Below are 19,897 nucleotides of genomic sequence, written 5' to 3' on the forward strand. Positions count from 1 at the left end.
ACTCAAATATTGTTCCCCTAATCTATGTAAATGAAACTATTTGTATCGTGGTCTGCCCTTCTTTAAGATTCAAGTTAATCATTTTATGGCCCAGGATAAACCATTTGGTGCCAAGATTATCCCAAAATGCATCTTATGGGTGAGGGGCCTGGTGCCATTCTGAATTTTAAGACATTCCTTTCTTTCATTAACAGACTGCTAGTGTCTATATAACATCCAGCTGAAGACTAGCAGGGGGTTACTCTTTCTGCCCCCTTCTGATGCCTATGTCAGAAGCTTTCTCTATCTCCTTTATACTTCAATAAAACTTTATTACACAAAAGCTTTGAGCGATCAAGCCTCGTCTCTGGCCCCGGATTGAATTCTTCTCCTCCGGGGGCCAAGAATCCCGGTGCGTGATTCAACAACAACCTTTCATTAACATGTACTGACTTTATTATTGAAATAATCATTTCTTAAAATACTCAATTTTAATTTATAACATAATAAATATTGATATAATGACATACATACAAACTCTTTGAAGTCATCAGTAATTTTTAACAGTGTAAAGGACTTCTGAAACCAAAAGTCTGAGAACTGCTGAATCAGAATAAATGAGAAAGCCACAGAAAGATCATGCCAGGAAAAGTTAATCAAAAGAATAAGCATACATATGACCCAGCAATCCCACTGCTGGGCATACACACCAAGGAAACCAGAATTGAAAGAGACATGTACCCCAACGTTCACTGCAGCACTGTTTACAATAACTAGGACATGGAAGCAACCTAGATATCCATCAGCAGATGAATGGATAAGGACGTTGTGGTACATATACACAATGGAATATTACTCAGCTATAAAAAGGAACACATTTGAGTCCGTTCTAACAAGGTGGATGAAACTGGAGCCTATTATACAGAGTGAAATAAATCAGAAAGAGAAAGACCAATACAGTGTATTAACATATATATGGAATTTAGAAAGATGGTAACGATATCTTATATGCAAGGCAAAAAAGAGACTCAAGTATAAAGAACAGACTTTTGGACTATGTGAGAGAAGGCAAGGGTGGGATGATTTGAGAGAATAACACTGAAACATGTATATTACCATATGTGAAATAGATGACCAGTGCAAGTTCAAGGCATGAAGCAGGGTACTCAGAGCCAGTGCTCTGGGACAACCCAGGAGGATGGGGTACGGAGGGAGGTGGGTGGGGGGGTCAGGTTGGGGGGACACATGTGCACCCATGGCTGATTCACGCAGATGTATGGCAAAAGCCACCACAATATTGTAAAGTAACTATCCTCAAATTAAAAAGAGAATGAGCAGAGATAGCCTCAACAATAACAGGGTACATAAGGCAACAGAGAAACAGAGCCTAGGAGGAGGACTCCATTCACAAACTCTTTCCCAGTCAAATCTCCAAAGAGCAGGGAGAAGGTAAACCACCCACAGACATTCTTGCGGGCAGATATTGCAGGGGTAAAAAACGTTTCCCTTCTCTGTTTAGGTTTTTTTGGCCGGTCTAATAATTAAATTGAAGCCAGATTAACAAGAGAAAATTTTAATTTTCTATGTTACACAGGAAGTCCACAAAAATATGAGTCCCAAGGCCAAGACAGGAAGTTGAAGTTTATATGCCATACTGAGCTAAGGGCCTGGAGCTTCAAAGGGGAGGAGGGTAATTCACAAACTGATAAAGAGTATCTGCATTGCCACACAGATAGATCATTCAGATAAAAGTTATCTGTGGTAGTAGCTCCCTTTCTGGAACTGGTCCTGGATCTAAATACTTTTAGGAAGTTAAGGGAGGAGGTAAAAGTTTCTCCTGAGTCTGTTGATTCTTAATTACCTTCAGCTCAAAACAATTCACATGCCACAGTGGCACATTTTGGCTCAGCCTATTCTGTTCCCTTTCAGAATGAATATTTGCTAGAAAAGGAAAGAATGATATATTTTTTAAAAAATTATACAGGAATAAATTATCACATGATTATGGACAAAATATATACTTTAAAAATGACAGTACTTGGTGAGCTGAAGTCTAAAAAGCTAAGAAAATAGGTGAACGATGTCATGACAATGAAGAAAAATATTCACTAGTTATTAGTAAAAACTCAGGCTTTGCCGATATAATACCCCTCAAAAAGAACTCCCTTCACTCCTCAGTTTAAATTAGGGAAACCCTACATTTAAACTGTTAAAATTAGCTGTTTCCCATAGGGAAGATAAACAGTAAATTCAGGGGATGGGGCATGGGGGCTGACTGCTAAAAAACAACTGAAGCTATTCATCCTCCCTGACACTCAATGGCCACAGTCAGGAAAAAGCTCTTCTCAGTAAATCTTAGCAAAGAAATAATGAGAGTGACAGAAAAAGACTATCATATCAACCAACTGGAAAACAGAGTAATCATGTGGCCTAAGTAGTGTAATCAAAAAGTCTTTTCTTAGATGCATGATACAAAAGAACCCTAAATTTAGATTCTTAAGACCTAGCTTCTAGTTCAAGTCACATGTTTCCTGAGTTATCTGGGCAGGCTAAATCACCTCTTTAGTCTTCATTTCCTCCTATAAAGATAATAAGAAAGTTAGACTAAGCCCCTTGCTTTTAAAATTTAAATCCTTTGATTCACAGTAACAAACACACTTAATACCTAAATCCTAAAGCCACACATAAATGAAACAAAACTGTAGACTGCTGCTGCTGCTAAGTCGCTTCAGTCATGTCCGACCCCATAGACAGCAGCCCACCAGGCTTCCCCGTCCCTGGGATTCTCCAGGCAAGAACACTGGAGTGGGTTGCCATTTCCTTCTCCAATGCATTAAAAAGTGAAAGTGAAGTCGCTCAGTCGTGTCTTACTCAAAGCGACCCCACAGACTGCAGCCTACCAGGCTCCTCCATCCATGGATTTTACAGGCAAGAGTACTGGAGTGGGTTGCCATTGACTAGTATTCACCAATTGATGGGTCATGACCTGCCACGTACAGAGTGCTGAATTGATTGATGGCTGCATTTCCTCAGTAAAAACAACAAAAGAGGAAAGAGGTAAGGGGATGGAAACAGACAAAAATATAATACTTTGATCTGTTTGACCAAAGAGATACCTTTGGTGATATGTATGCATATGTGTGCGTGCGCGTGTGCACTCAGTCATGCCTAACTCTTTCTGACCCCATGGACTGTAGCCTACCAGACTCCTGTGTCCATGGAATTTTTCAAGCAAGAATATGGGGTTTGCCATGTCTTCCTCCAGTGGAACTTCCTGACCCAAGAGTCAAACCCAAGTCTCTTGTGTCTCCTGCACAGACAGGTGGATTCTTTACCACTGTGCCACCTGGGAAGTGGAAGTAAACATTTTTCCTCTATCTTCTAGATTCTTTTGGCAGATGCATTCATCAAATCAACATAAGGCTGATTTATATGGACTTGTGCACGCCAGGCTCCTATGTCCATAGAATTCTTCAGGCAAGAATACAGGAGTGGGTAGCCGTTCCCTTCTCCAGGGGATCTTCCCAATTCAGAGATCAAACAACAGAAGAAGTAAGAATACATAAAAAACTATATATAAAAAAAAAAAAAGGTTTTTATGACCTGGATAACGATGATGGTGTGGTCACTCACCTACAGCCAAACATCCTGGAGTGTGAAGTCAAGAGGGCCTTAGGAAGCATTACTATAAATAAAGCTAGTGGAGGTGATGGAATTCCAACTGAAGTATTTCAAATTCCAAATGATGATGCGGTTAAAGTGCTGCACTCAATATGTCACTCAAATGTGTAAAACCAGCAGTGATCACAGGACTGGAAAAGGTCAGTTTTCATTCCAATCTCAATGGGCAATGCCAAACAATGTACAAATTACTACACAATTGCACTTATTTCACATGCTAAGCATGTTAATGTTCAAAATCCTTTAAAGCTGCAGCAGTACATGAACCAAGAACCTCCAGAGAAACAAGCTAGATTTAGAAAAAGCAGAGGAATCAGAAATCAAATTGCCAATATTTGTAGGATCATAGAAAAAGCAAGGGAATTTCAGAAAAGCATCTGCTTCATTGACTACACGAATGCCTTTGTGTAGATCACAACAAACTGTGGAAAATTCTTAAAAGAGATGGGGATATCAGACCACCTTACCTGTCTCCTGAGAAACCTGTATGCAAGTCAAGAAGGAACATTTAGGACTGGATGTGGAACAATGAACTCATTCAAAACTGGGGAAGGAGTATGTCAAGGCTGTATATTGTCACCCTGCTTATTTAACTTATATGCAGAGTATATCATGTAAAATGCCAGGCTAGATGAATCACAAGCTGGAATCAAGATTGCCAGAAGAGGTATCAACAACATCAGATATGCAGGTGATACCACTCTCATGGTAGAAAGTGAAGAGGAACTAAAGAGCTTCACGATAAGGTGAAAGAGGAGAGTGAAAAAGCTGGCTTAACATTCAACATTCAAAAAACAAAGATCATGCCATCCTGTCCCATCACTTCATGGCAAACAGAAGAGGAAAAAATGCAAACAGTGACAGATTTTATCTTCTTGGATTCCAAAACTGCTGCAGACAGTGACTGCAGCCACGAAATTCAAAAACATCTGGCCCTTGGAAGGAAAGCTATCACAAACCTAGACAGCATATTAAAAAGCAGAAACATCACTTTGCCAACAAAGGTCCATGTAGTCAAAGCTACAGTTTTTCCTGTAGTCATGTTAAGATGTGAGAGTTGGACCATAAATAAGGCTGAACATGGAAGAATTGATGCTTTTGAATTGTGGTACTGGAGAACTCGAGAATTCCATGGACAGCAAGGGGATCAAGCCAGTCAATCCTAAAGAAAACTAACCCTGAATATTCATTAGAAGGTCTGATGCTGAAGCTGAACCTCTGATACCTTGGCTGCCTGATGTGAAGAGCCATCTTTGGAAAAGATGCTGATGCTAGGAAAGATTGAGGGCAAGAGGAAAAGGGGACGACGGAGGATGAGATGGTTGGATAGCATCACCAGTTCAACAGACATGAGTTTGAGCAAACTCTAGGAGACAGTGAAGCCTGGTGTGCTGCAGTCCATGGGGTCACAAAGAGTCAGACATGACTGAGAGACTAAAGGACAACAAAGCAGATTAGCTTCCCAGGTGGTGCGGTGGTAAAGAGTCCACTTGCCAATGCAGGAGATGTGTTTGATCCCTGGGTTGGGAAGATCCCCTGGAGGAGGAAATGGCAACCCGCCCCAATATTCGTGCCTGAAAAATTCCATGGACAGAGGAGCCTGGCAGATTACAGTCCATGGGGTCGCAAAGAGTCAGACACGACTAAGCAACTGAGCACATACACACAAGGCAGATTACCCGAAGGAAAACAAATTTCACTGCATACACACGGGCGCGCCATATGACTATGAGACCCAAAGGCAAGCCAGACAGTTGAAGTTTACATGTCACTCTGAGCCAAGAAGGACTGGAGCCTGGAGTATCCTGTGAGGAGGTTTAATCACAGGACACTAAGAGCGGATATTTGGTAACCTGTCATTTGCCCTGCCATACATATCAGTCATTCAGGTAAAAATTATCTCTGGTAATAATAGCTCGTTTACAGGTACTAATCTTGGATGGCCAGTTGCTTGAAGCAGAATTTTGGTTCTCAGCCAGAGACCAATGTTAGGTCACAGCAGTGAGAGCACCAAATCCACACCCGTAGGCCAGTAGTCAGTGGCAAGGCCTTGGCCCTTCTGCTTTGCAGAAGAATTCCCACAAAGACAAAGTAGGGAAACGAGTATTTATTAGGTGGAAAAAAGAGCACAGGACGTGTGGATAGACACATGTGGATAGAGTTGCTGAGTGACGCCTTCACGGCAGTTTGAATTACTTTTATTTTTTCGGCTGTGCTGAGTCTTTGTTGCTGCTTTCTCTGGTTGCAGTGAGCAGGCGCTCCTCTCTAGGTGCAACGTGTGTGGGTTTCTCATTGTGGTGGCTTCTTTTGCTGAGGAGCACTGGTTTCAGGCATGGGCTTTAGTAGCTGCAGTGCATGGTGATGGACAGGGAAGCCTGGCGTGCTGCAGTCCATGGGGTCGCAGAGAGTCGGACATGGCTGAGCGACTGAACTGAACTGAACTGATGGGCTCAGTAGTTGTGGCTCCTGGTCTCTGGAGCACAGGCTCAATAGTTGCAGAGCACGGGCTTAGCTGTTCTGTGGCATGTGTGATCTTCCCAGACCAAGGATCAAATCTGTGTACCCTACATTTCAAGGAGGATTCTTAACCACTAGACCACCATGGAAGCCCTGGATTACTTTTATTGGGCATTTCTTCTGGTTTTGTTTGGCCAGTCACTTTGATTTGCCTGGTTCAGAGTCCGTACTTACTACATCTCAGGATCCTCCCATCTGTGCATACACATCTCTTAGTCAAGACGGATTCTACTGAAAGGGCCCATAGGTAGTGGCATCACTTAGCATCACTCCCCTTTGGACCTACATGCAGCCTTTCTGCATGAGTGTAGCTGGGGAGGTCTCCCCACTTCCAGAATGAGGAATATGTGGTGCGGGCAGGGCTCAGCCTCCTCTCTCAACTGTCCTGCTATTCTCATCTTGAAGTATCAGTCCACAGTGGACGAATCTCCAATTGCTTAACCCTGGGAAGCCCATCTACCTCCTGGCTCACTATAGGCTCCCTATCTAAATTCTTTTAGGTAGTTAAGGGAGAGGTAAAAGTTTTTCTTGAGTCTGCTGGATCTCGATTGCCTTTGGCTCAAAACACTCCAAATGCCAAAGGGGCCTTTTTTGGGGTCACATATTTTTTGCTTCCCTTCACTAAGAAAGGAGATGAACATTCAAATTTAGGTCGATATCACACTATGGATAGTAACATTAATCAGCCCTTGAAGATCGTTACATTTATTGGCTACCTGAATTAAGAAATTTAGACAGTTTGTGTTTAATCACCTGATGTCAAAAAATCAGTTGCTTAGCTAATGTTAACTTTTTTCAGCTGTTATTTGGAACAGGTCTATTGATTCCTCAACAGTTCTCTGGCGAACAAAACTGTATTATAAGATATAAGGAGTCGTTAGTCTAAGAACATGTGCCTCAAATGTTAATGTTTGGCAGCAGCGACTGTATTTCTCAAGGGAGGTGTGGACAGGCAGTAAAATTCAAAGAGTTGAGATTTAAACACACTAGTCAGTTACAGCATGTGACTACGATGAATTATTTTTGTTAGTAACTAAATCATACTGAGTACTGGGGTGACACAGGAGTCCTCTAAGGGATGACTTTGGCTCTTGGATTCCCCATGACCTGGTGAAGCTTTTTTAGGACAGTGCGGAGCTCTGAGATTGTTCTCACCCTCCTTGCTTCTCTCCCCGTCTCTTGCACAGGTTGTCAGACCTCTACTGAGGCCTGAAGGTACTTCCCTCCTCCTCTGGCTCCCTCTCCTTTATCCTTCACAGGCAGTTTCCCCCACACATCTCTTGCACAGCTATTCCCTTCTTTGGCTCTGCTTCTCTGGGAATATGAGCAAACAAAGCACCTGTCTTGTCACCATGTTAAACTCTAGACATCATTATTTCATTTAGTCTTCACAAAAGCCCTTTTAAGACACTATTACTGTTCCCATTTTATCAATAAAGAAACAAAGACAGAAGAAAAGTAACTCCCAGCATGATACAACCAGTGACAGAGTTGGGATTTGAACTCAAGTCTGTTTAATTTCACGGAGCTGCAGACCTTATTTTAAAGCAATTAGATTTTATTAAATAACACCAAAAAGTAGGCCGATTGCTAAAAAAAATTTTTCTGATGGCTCTATGTGCTTTCACATGTTATCACATTTAATCCTAATAAATCCATGCAGTTGAAACTACCATTTTACAGAAGAAATTGGGGACCAAAGAATTTAAGTAACTCTTTCAAGATCATCTTGTGTAAGTTCATAAGTTTGAGCCCACACAGGTCTTCTCTGAATTTACCTGTTTCACATTATACTGATCTGTTGAACTAATGAAATGACAATTGTGTCCTTTTTTAGTTTTAGACAACTTGTCTCGAGAACTTTATTCGGCAAAGAATCCCCCAAATGATTTAAACAGCTATATATGTTCATTCTCTCTTTATGAGTGTTTGTGTGTAATATATGTTATAGACTAAATACTAGCAATTAAGGATATTTCTTGAGCTGCCTCTCATCTATTTGTATTTTAACCAAAATTTACAGGGAAATAGCTGAAGCACTGTTTCAAAAACCTGCTTCCAATAACACATTAGCAGCTGAGGCTGGAAAGCAGCATTTTCTGCCCACTTTCTGAGGCTTTTTAATATAACTTCCTCAAATTATGCTGATTTTTTGCTTTCGCTTCCAGACTCAGCTGCAGCCCTTTAGTTCACCAGGCAAAAACTTCCCTTAACTAGAGTCACGTGATCAGGTGAGTCAGCAGTCTGCAGACTCACCGCTTCTAATGACCAAACGCTGGTGTTTTACCCTCCTTTAAAAGGACACAGCCAGCGGTAGTGCCCTGACTCGGACGTTGAGCAGCCAGGCAGCGACTCAGCCGTACTCAGACCCTGGAAGGGAGATGGTTGGTTTTGTCTACTCTGTTTTTTTGTCTTCTGTTTCTGTACAGAAGGCATTGTGGAAGGAGAGGAGTGATTTTGGGGGACCCAGGCTCAGGCAGGTCAGAAAGCTAGGCAAATCCAAATATGACCACACAATGGGTGGGAATCAGGGGGAGTGGGTGAAGGGTGAGGGGTTCTGGAGCCCCTCCTGGGCGGAGGAAAGCCCAGGGTCCCCCTACCCAGTCCACCCTGTGACTTCAGATGGGGAAACCCAGGCTCAAAGTTGGGTAAGGGGTTGGGCTTCATTCATAGCTCGGTAGGTAAAGAATCTACCTGCCATGCAGGAGACCTAGGTTCGATTCCTGGGTAGGGAAGATCCCCTGGAGAAGGGAATGGCAACCCACTCCAGTACTCTTGCCTGGAGAGTTCCATGGACAGAAGGGCCTGGCAGGCTATAATCCATGGGGTCGCAATAGTCAGACATGACTTAGCGACTAAACCACCACCAGACATCAGGAAGGGACAGGAGGCAGGGAGGATACAGGAAAAGTGGGGTGAGAAAACCTCGTAGCTCTAGACGGTACCCTTCTCTCCCTCTCCCAGAAGCCTGCTGCCATCACACCTGAGTGCCAGTGACAGCATCCATACTGTTAAAAGCAATACATCTGTAGAGAGACCCTGACCCAGTCATAACTGTGTGTCTATGGACCAGTCCCCAGGTGAGCCCCTTAAGGTGGAGGCCCAGAATTGGGACACGTGACTCCTCAGAGCCCTTTCCTACCTCTGAGCCAACCTGAGTGGCCACTCACAGCTCACTATTCACTAGGATGGAGACAGGTACTCTCAAGTCAGGAGGGGATTTGGCTGAAGTTGGTGTTCAGTAAGTAGGTGCTTGGCTGGGTCTGGAATGAGATTATTGTGCAATTTTTCTCTTTTTTGGGGGGGCTTATTTGTATACTCTTACACTCTTACATTTCTATAACAAACGGGTATAATTTCCATAAAAATCAAACGCTAACCCCATCCTCCACCCCACCCTGGTTATGCACAAAAACCATTGCTCGTTGTGGAAAGTCTAACATCTTTAACAGGACCACAGTTACCCACAGCTTGCGCTCAACTCAGCTTTTCCATCTTTTATCATTAGCCTTCAATCCATCCCACAGATCTAATACGTACTCATTAATCTTTTCTGGTACCTTTGCATCCTCCAGTGCCAAAATCGCCATCCTTTAACGCCCAAACTCAGCATTACCTTTTTCAATAAAATCTTTCCTCATCTGTCCTACTGAAAGCAAAACTTCCTTTCTGTGTTCCCCATCGTTTTGCTGTTCAATAACTGTACATAAATTGTTGGTCATTCAGTAGATATTTGTAGGTATAACTTGCTCTTTCTTAGTGGACTACACGGAGAAGGCAACGGCACCCCACTCCAGTACTCTTGCCTGGAAAATCCCATGGATGGAAGAGCCTGGTAGGCTACAGTCCATGGGGTCGCTACGAGTCGGACACGACTGAGCGACTTCACTTTCACTTTTCACTTTCATGCATTGGAGAAGGAAATGGCAACCCACTCCAGTATTCTTGCCTGGAGAATCCCAGGGCCAGAGGAGCCTGTTGGGCTGCCGTCTATGGGGTCGCACAGAGTCGGACACGACTGATGCGACTTAGCAGCAGCAGCAGCAGTGGACTACAATTCAAGATTCTTCACCTTTGGCTAACCTATAAAGTATTTTTACATTCACCAATCTTTTATCCTTAAAAGACTGGGGGGAAAGGAAAAGAATCAATATATATTTAATGCCAACTATCTGTCAGGTGGGGCTTCCCTGGTGGTTCACTGGTAAAGAATCCACTTGCAATGCAGGAGACACAAGTTTGTTGCCTAGGTCAGGAAGATCCAGTGGAGAAGGAAATGTTAACCCACTCCAGTGTTCTTGCCTGGGAAATCCCACGGACAGAGGAGCCTGGCGGGCTACAGTCCGAGGGGTCACAAAGAGTCAGACATGATTTAGTGACTAAACAATGGCATGTGTCGGGCTCAGGCAGGGTGTTTGAAGCTACCTCAACCTGGAAAGCATTCTTCTATATCCATTTTACATTAGATTAAAAAAAAAAAAAAAAAACTGAGCTCACAAAGAATCAGTGACTTATCAGGGTCATAAACTAGCAAATGCATGCCTGAGATTCTTAACTCTGAAAGTGAAGTCGCTCAGTCGTGTCCGACTCTTTGTGACCCCGTGGACTGTAGCCTACCAGTCTTCTCTGTCCATGGGATTCTCCAGGCAAGAATACTGGAGTGGGTTACCATTTCCTTCTCCAGGGGATCTTCCTGACCCAGGGATTGAACCCAGGTCTCCTGCATTGGATGCAGACGCTTTAACCTCTGAGCCACCAGGGAAGCCCAAAATCATAATTATACATCTACCAACATACAAGGGTTGGATTAAATGATGTAATTTACATCATTTACATGTAAAATACAATAAATTTACATTCATTATATGTAAAACTCCACTCAAGAAAATTTTCTAGCATGTTAGAATAACACTTGGGAGGATTTTTGAGCCAGAAAAGACTTTAAACATCATTTAACCCAACCCTTATAGATGAGAGATATTGGAGAAGGAAATGGCAACCCACTCCAGTGTTCTTGCCTGGAGAATCCCAGGGACGGGGGAGCCTGGTGGGCTGCCGTCTATGGGGTCGCACAGAGTCGGACACAACTGAAGCGACTTAGCAGCAGCAGCAGCATGCTCAGAGGAATAAATTTCCCTGTGTTTAGATCTAGTTAGTAGATGAACCAGGATTAAAATCCAGTTGGAGGCAGTATAGCCAAGTGGTTAATACTATGGTCCTTGGAATCAGCATTGGTTCAAATCATAGCTCTGGCACTTAATGACTGTGTGTAACCTACAAAGATTTACAAAGCTAATCTTTGTTTTCTCAATCCTAAAAGAATGATAAAGCCCTACAGTGCTGAGAGAATTAAATGTAACACTGCAAAGCAGAAAGTAAGCAATAACAAATACTAGGTATTCTCTCATCTCCTGCCTCACTGTCCACTCTTCTTTGCAGGATAGCATATTGCCTTTCGTGGATGGGTTGTGGAGTGGACATTACATTCCAGGGTCAAAGTGAGTAACGAGTAAATGTGCATTTATTTATCTGGTAAGTCCCTTTAAAAAAAATACATGTACAAATACTTCTCTGTGGATAAATAACTTTTAAAAAGTTCATTCAATAAACATCTATTGAGCCCATAGTACATGCCAGATGCTGAGTATGAAACGAACAAAACAGATAAAATCTCAACCTTCATAAGCACTGAAATTTGGAGGGAAAAAAAAAATCACTGAGATCTACCTGTGGGATGTGCAAAGCAAATATTATTCACAGAGAAGTCAATACGATGTAATAGACATTAGCGTTTGAAATAAGCTGTACACATATACCTGTGTCTTTTTGTAAAACCAGTTATTCTTTAGAATTAAGTTCTAGGTCATTTCTAGTACTGGTCATTTCAACTAGATTTTAGTAAATTCCTTGAAAATTAAGCTATTCTATTTTACATACAGTAGACTATTGGAAAGGGCAGGTTTAGTTAAGCACACTTGAAAACATGCTAATCATCATCTGTTTCAGGGTTACATGAGTGGAAAAGAATAGTTTTCTAAGAGCTAGTAAATAGTAATTCCTTACTGGGCATCACAAAGTTCAGTTTTATGAATTTGTGCTCATTTATTCATTTTCTCTCTTTCTACATATACGCACAAATAGAAGCTGACTAAACAGATAGCTGATACTCTGGTCTTAGAGTCACTAATAATACACTGATGGTCTCTAGATTGCTTGTATTTGTTTGAGTAAGGGTGATAAAACTGGCTAAGGCTAAATAAAAAAAGAATTTGGATTACTCATATGTCAAAATTCTTTGTAGGGATTCTTTAAATCCCTAACACATTCCTTAATCCTTAACACATTAAGGAATTGATTCCTTAACTCCTTAAATCTCTTATACTCAAGTTTTGCTATCCATTTGACTTTGGAATGTGAGATACTATCCAATTTTACTGGAGAGTGAAAAGAATGATTTTGTCATTTATGAAAGGAAGTAGACAGCATAGTAAAAAGAGCTCAAGCTTGGAGTTTCCCTGAAACTGGGTTCAAATCTCAACTGCCATTTAATTGTATAACTTGTACGAACATCTAAGTCTCAGTATAAAATGTTTGCAAAATGGGGATAATACGATACTCTTTGTAGAACTGTAGAAAGTTTAAATAAAATGATAAATGTAAAGTACCTGGCAGATAGCAGCTATTTGTGGCTAACATTAGTGGCTGGCTATATAAATTTGAAAAGAGGTCACAAATCAAGAGCAATGATTAAAAAAAACCCAAAACACTGCCTATCTGATAACTAGTTGTTATATAAAAGGTACCTTTCTTAAATTATTTATAATCCTTGCAACTGAAGAAATAAGGAAAAACCACAAGATTCAAAAAAAATGACAAAATTGGGACCAAATGAGGTTACAAAAGTTCAAATTGTTGATCAACTAGGAGATAACATGCTTCCATACTCTCAAAAGATAACAAAGCATTTGCCTGATGCATCAGGGTCCTTGAATTGAACATACTGCATTTTTCTTTATGGTAGTTATTGCTAGAACTCTATGTAGAACTGACTGGGGGTTAAAAAAAAAAAATCAAGCAGCTGCTTATGGAACACGTGATTGTTTCAGTGAAAGGTGGTAAGTGAAAACTACTTACCTGAACAAATGCATGACTCAAGAAAGAGAAGTCACCAAAAAAAGCTTCTCTCATCACATTTTTAAAATCTTCAACTACATGGGCACATTTCCTCACATTACCTTTTCATCGGAAGCAAATTCTGCTCAGACCCCCATCTAAAATTCTCCTGAAGGTTTCGTTAGGAAGCCTGGAAGAATGCAGAGGCACTCCTTTCTGAAAGAACATCTATTCCTGACTACTCCTTTCCAAAAGGTAAAAATGTGTATCTAAAACCCACGCATGAAATTTTGAGCTTGTTCTGCTATCTCAATTAGCTCACAGAACAAAGACTATTCTCACCCTATTCAAACTGCGGCGGTATCGCTGAGTTCTCAATCAGGAACGACCCCCAACCCGACCCCCTCATCCCACTTCCAAAAATAGAAAAGGTGAGCTCTTCAGCCAGCTGCTTGTCTCCCCGGCATTGCACCCCAAGATGACGGAAACCATACTCGGGAAAAAGATGGTAAAGCAGCTCTCGAAAATCAAGGGTGACCACCACCCTGCCTGTGGGAGTGTGGACACTCCTTGACCACCTCTACAGACACTCGCCTAAACGAGGTCGCAGTAGACGGCGTCTTCTGCCTTACCCAGGGGCACCTGGGGAACCGAGGTCGAGTTCCGAGCTGGAGACAGAAACTGTGAACTGAGACGATAGTAAAGTCGGAATCTCAAGGCCTTGTCCTGCAGCACAGAGGGTCAAGAGCCAACGGGGTTGGATGGGGACTCCGAGTTCAACCTTTTCCCGCTAAACTTCTCGGTCAGATCAAGATGCTGCACGGAGTCTCGGGTGGACGGAAATACCAGGTCCAGGAGGCAACCCAGAAAAAAAATAATAACTCACCAGTCTCCCAACCTTCGGCGCGGTGCTAGCAGGAGCTTGGCCCGCGAGTGGATCCAGCCAGGGAACCTGCTTGGAAGACCCTGACGACAGCTCGAGAGCGTCACTGACAACCACCCGGAAGTGTCACAATCGCTTCCGGGGCCGCGGAGCGCGCGGCGGGAAATTATTTCCCAGAGCCCAGATTCGTGAAGCCACTGGTGCCGCAGCGGCAGCCTTCGTCCCGCCTGTCAGGGGCCGCCCCGCGGAGGCAGCAGCCCCAGAAACCCCGTCCGGGAAGGTAAAGGGCCTCAGCCCTAAAGACGCGGTGTTCACCCTGACCGTGTGGGGGTGTTTCCTCCTCAAGTTTCGGCGGCGTCCGGGCTGTGAGGCTATGGGAAGGCGCCGGGGCAGGGGAGCGGCGACCGCACTTGCCTCTGGCGCTCCCCGCGGCCGCGGCTTGTCCCCGTCAGTGGGGTCGTGCGGCGGCGGGCAACGGGCCCCCGGCGCCTCTGCTTGTGCAGGGGGCTGGAGCGGCTTCCCTTGCCTTCCGTTTGCGCAGCTCGTTCTACTGCCGGGAAGGCGCTAGGCCACTCGCGTCTCTCGTTTCCATAGAACCACCTGGGACGCGTCTCCCCAAGTCCCAGCTTCTTGGCTGCTTTTCCATAACTTAGCGTCAGTGCAGGTGGTTGGGAATTCCCCCAGGCCCACCTTCCTATGAAAAGGCAAATGCCGTCATTTTTTTTTTTTTTTTCTTTCTTCCTGGTAGAATTTTAAACAAATCCCAAACGGTTCAAGAACGTCTCTCTGCGGCTCCTGTAGGCCTTGAAATACGCACATACACACACGTTTCCCTAAAGAAGCGGGGGGTTGGGGCGGGCTGTGTTTCTGGGGATTATGGTATCTCAGCTGTTTGAAGGCAGGGACCAAGGCGAAGGGATTATCCTGAGATTCCCACCCCCCCGCCAAAGCCTCTCTGATTAAATATTGACAGAAAACTTGTTATGTTTTGAGTACTTCCTTTCAAGATTTGACCCGGAAATCAGATGAAACTTGATTTTGGAAGCGTCAAGCTCTTTTGTACGAATGAATATCTTATACCAGAAAAGAACAGAGCAGTTATCGTTAAGACACAAGGAATGAAAATTTAAACCTAATTTCCAGTGTAGGTGTGACAGGCTCTTGTGTCTTGTAAACTTTTGGGGACTTGTGTTATTATGTTATGCCTCATTTCCTAGAGGTACCTATTGATGTGCAAGGTGTTCCCATTTTTGGCAAGTTTGACTAACCCGTCCTGCAGGTGTTTAGGTGGATTTTTATAAGGGAGTTACCTTGATTATGTCTAAGTTAACTCCGTGTTAATTTAAGTGAACTAGGATGTTTTACGTACTAGAATATATAAATTTTTATTGTGAAGACAGCCTTCAGTAATGCAAAATATGCTCTTAGATCTATTTTCTAAGTAGATTTTCTTTTTCATTATTGACTGTGGTTTAATTATATCATTTAACATTTTCTTGCTTCCTAAAAGCAGAAAGCATAAATCATGTAAAACGGTCTTTGAAAATGTGGTCAGATGTGGGTTTTTTCATAGTCAAGATTCAGAACTCTGAAAATTTCCACTAATGTCCAAAAATGTTTTTAAGAAAACCAATAGTATAACTAACTAGACAGTATTTGCCTGGTTAATTACTCTAAATACACTATTTCAGGGAAACATTTTAAAAATAAAATCAGTAATTCCATATAGGCTCTGAAAAAACAACACTTTCTCAAAAATATAAGTTAGAACAGTATGTTATTATTTGACTCTCCTTAAATATGCTAATAGGAAATATGTGCTCTAAAATTTATTATGTACTATTTCTTACCTTTTAAAGCCTCTTACTGCTTAAAAGTAAAATATTCCTGAGACTTTTAAATTCACTTACTTCTTACTTTCTTGATACCAGAATTCCTTTGAAATAAACTGTTTTGTTTTTGATGGAGGAGAAAAGCCCATATGAATTAGTCTAGTGAAGCATTAATACCAAATCCACTTTGAGAGGAAAATAATGAAAACTTTTCATAAGAAAAAACTGGCACTCTTTGGATTGTTCCTAAAAATGCTTTGAAATTTTAGACACTTATATTATTTTTCTGAAATTAAATTGTAATTAGTGTAGATATTTTCAGTGCTAACAACTAAATGTCTCTTCACCCTCACAGTAGATTCCTTATCTTGTGAGGTTTCTCTTTTCTTCTCTGAAAGTAGGTTGCTTTTTAAAATTATTAATGTTAAAAGTATCCAACTACATTCTGAAATTAAAGTCAAAGTGTATTGTAGAAAAGGCATATAGTTTTTGCAGACGCAGACTTAGATTTTGAATCTTGGTTTCTCCATTTTCTAGCTGTGTACCCTTGAGCTACTTTTTAATCTCTCAGGTACCCCATTCTCATCTGTACAAGAACTGTAAATAGCACTTTAATTTTTAAGAAGGAAATGAACATTTATGAAGTAAATAAACCCCAGAATCCTGCTACATCAATCTTAAACCGTTTACTCCTATTACGTAATACAAAGTTCCTAGAATACTAAAGCAGCTGTGACTTCATCCCCCATGGCTAACCAATGTCTTCTGTCCATCTTTTATCCCTCAGCATCTCTTTCATTCACCTTGCTTCCCTTAAGGCCCCTTTATCCCTAAAGTTAGCATCTCTAGTCCAATCTATGCCTTGTATGGTGCCCAAATAGATTGGATATCTCCCGAGTCCTCATTTTGTCCTCGCCACAGTCACTTTGCTGCTACTTCTCCATTTCTTCCTGTACTGCTAGATCAGTCATCAAAGAGACTGATATGACTGCTTCTTTCCCAAACAATGTCATTGAGGTAAGGATATCCCTGAAGTCTCACCATTGGTGACCTTAGTCAAATAATTAATTTACTCACTCATGTCCCTGATCTTTGAAGAATGGGACAGGAAAAGATACTATAGCTTTAAAAGAAAAAAAATTGTAATGCTCAGGTGAATTATATTAAGCCAAAAAGCCTAATATGGCTCCTAGGCCAAGAGGCTGCAGAATTCCTAAACTCCATTTGATGTTATAGCATTCAGCCAAATGGGATTTTACTCTCACAGTATGAGTTCTATAATTTGGGTATTCCTTTTGTAGTGTTGGTTAAACTGAGATCCAGCACTTTGACTTTTCTCAATTTGAATATTATTTACTTTGCCAGTTAAATGCTTTGGATCCCTGATCTTTGAAGAATGGAATAGGAAAAGATACTGTAGCTTTAAAAAAAATACATATTTTTTTCTTTTCTAAAGCCCAGCTGACTTATATTAAGCCAAAGGCCTGATTTGGCTTCTAGGCCAAGCGTGCATGTACATGTGTACTCAATTGTGTCCCAACTCTTTGTGACCCTATGGACTATAGCCCGCCAGCTCCTCTGTCCGTGGAATTTTCCAGGCAGGAATACTGGAGTGGGATGCCATTTCTTCCTCCAGATCTTCCCTGACCCAGGGATCAAACCTGTATCTCCTGCATTGGTAGACGGATACTTTACCACTGAGCCACCTTTGAAACCTCATAGGGGAAGAGGGTGCAGAATTCCTAAACGTCTCTTTATTTTAATAGCATTTGGAGCCAAACAGGATTTTACTCAAACAAAATGAGTTCTGTGATTTGTGTATTCCTTTTGTATTGTTGATTACATTGACTTCAGTTTTAGTAGTATTTACTTTCCCAATTAAATGCTGTTAGATAAGAGAAGTCGTGAAAATCTTTTAAAACTCTTTAATTCAAAGCAATATGGATTGGGTTTAAGGCTTAGTATGTCCTTTCGAAAAGAAGGAAGTTTTAATGGTGATTTTCCTTAGGTTTAAAATCAAAATAGTTCACTGAAGTAGCAAACATTAAGAAACTACTAGTTTTCATCCCATTGCCTTAAAATGGCAAAATATTCAGTAGTGTAGAAAAAGACCATCATATAAAAGATACAGACTATATAAATTTTTGTTTTTTAATATTTTTTTACACACATCCATAAAACCTTCAAGTCAGATCCCTCCCCTGTCCCCAGATATTAACAGTGGTATTATAGAGTGAAGGAATTAAAGATTTTAACCTTTCTATATACTTTGTAGTATTTTTCAAATTTTCTATCATCATGTGTTAATTAAAATTAAAACATAAATCAGTAAAAGTTATTTTGAGGGAAATTTTAATTCTTAAATACAAACATAAGTTAAACTTTTTAATAAATACCTTATTTATCTTAGTTAATAGCATACAGTTTTTAAGATGCATTATGTTCTCAAAGTTCTATAATAATCTGTGTCTGATCATAAAAGAAAAATTGTAATGCAGAGTAGAGTAGGGAAGGTTTATCCTTATTTTCCAATCCCAGACCTCTTTAAGCAACCGTGCACTTCTTTTTGGCATACTTTTCTCTTTCACCCAACTGTTACACCCTGGTCTTACATACTCTTTCCCATACCATACCTTGCTATTCATATTGCTATTCTTGCCTCTATTTCTTTGAGTTCTCTTAAAATATTCTGTTTCGTATTCTTCAAAGGTGTTCTAGCTATGTATCACATTGTAAAGAATTCATAGACCTAAAAAGTTAGTATACAGTGTCCTTAATTATGATGAGTGCTATAGGTTAATTTGCATTTTTAACTGGCGCCAACTGCCCAGGAATGTCAGGCATCAAGGATAGGCCCATGTGGGAGATATTTTGGGAAAGTCCACACCGCAGGGACAGTTGCTTGTTCTTTGTAAATGCCAGCTCTGTTCGAATTCATTATTTCCTTAGTTGTGTGTATTATATGATTCAAAGTAAGCAACTAGATTCCTTTTTAATTACTGCAAAAGTTTTTAAAATTAATATGAGCCTCTTCTTTAACTGAAAATCTCATGTATATTTTTAAACTTTTTGACAGTAAAGATAATGCATTTAACTTAAAAATGAATGCTGTGGGGTTTTTTGTTTGTTTTTCTTTTCCTGTTATTGTGTTAGGGTAGTATCTTCTGTGTGAATACATCGGGGATTACCCCCTACAAGTTCTAGAAAAATATCTAATTTCTGGAAATACTACTGGAAGAATTATATCGCAGTTTATTTACCTTATTTCCTGAGGGAAGACTTCTAGCAGTTAGCTATTCATCCTCCGTATCCCAGAACTTATTACCAGCAGAAAACTTCACTTTGAATTATCTAGGTAATTGATAGGTATTAACACCAGTTTTGTATAGTACTTTCTTTGGGTTCACTGGTATATCAGGCTATTATTTACTGTTTTCTTACTCCTGTAGGGTCATAGGAAGAGACATTAAGCCACTTTTTAAGTATAAACAAATACTTAACATCTATGTATGTATATGTCTATTCCTGCAAATATAGATAACTATTTTCCCTTGTTACTATATGACTTAGACTTGTGGTTATTAGTTTGTCATATGATGTGATGTTAAGGATTGCTAAATGTATTGTGAATTCTGTTCAAGTAGATCATTTTATTATAGGACTCTATTAGATTAATGGAATTTGTTCTTAAAAAAAAAAAAACAAAAAACTGCTAGTTATTGTGTGCCATCACTGTAGTTTGAGATTCTTTGAAAGTTTAGCTAATAGCACAGTTTTTCTGATAAACTTGTTAATTTCCTATGTTTTGATTTGTTTTTTAACACTTATATTTTCATGCACTTTGAATCAGGAAGTGTAACTTCTTTACCTGTGTTTCTTATTCACTTTTCCT

At 40.8% G+C, this 19,897-nt stretch overlaps 2 protein-coding genes across 11 annotated transcripts in view; one reads left to right on the plus strand and one right to left on the minus strand.

Annotated features, from left to right (window-relative positions):
* KIAA0825 (KIAA0825 ortholog) overlaps positions 1–14,308 on the minus strand; it is a 441,670-nt gene extending 427,362 nt beyond the window's left edge. For all 3 annotated transcript variants that reach the window (XM_055564899.1, XM_055564898.1, XM_055564900.1), the window contains exon 1: positions 14,177–14,308. The gene's annotated coding sequence lies outside the window, so the exon portion shown is untranslated. The remainder of the gene's footprint in view (positions 1–14,176) is intronic.
* The window catches only part of SLF1 (SMC5-SMC6 complex localization factor 1), a 73,483-nt gene continuing 62,032 nt past the window's right edge, over positions 8,447–19,897 (plus strand). The window contains exons 1-3 of one of the 8 annotated variants that reach the window (XM_055564919.1): positions 8,447–8,561; positions 9,142–9,257; positions 11,617–11,709. The gene's annotated coding sequence lies outside the window, so the exon portion shown is untranslated. Of the gene's footprint in view, positions 8,562–8,581; positions 8,658–9,141; positions 9,258–11,616; positions 11,710–14,320; positions 14,454–19,897 lie in introns of those variants that run through there. The other 7 variants (XM_055564943.1, XM_055564914.1, XM_055564973.1 and 4 more) reach the window with 7 other exon arrangements.

This window comes from Bubalus kerabau, chromosome 1 (genome assembly GCF_029407905.1).
Source record: "Bubalus kerabau isolate K-KA32 ecotype Philippines breed swamp buffalo chromosome 1, PCC_UOA_SB_1v2, whole genome shotgun sequence".
Classification (NCBI taxonomy): domain Eukaryota; kingdom Metazoa; phylum Chordata; class Mammalia; order Artiodactyla; family Bovidae; genus Bubalus; species Bubalus kerabau.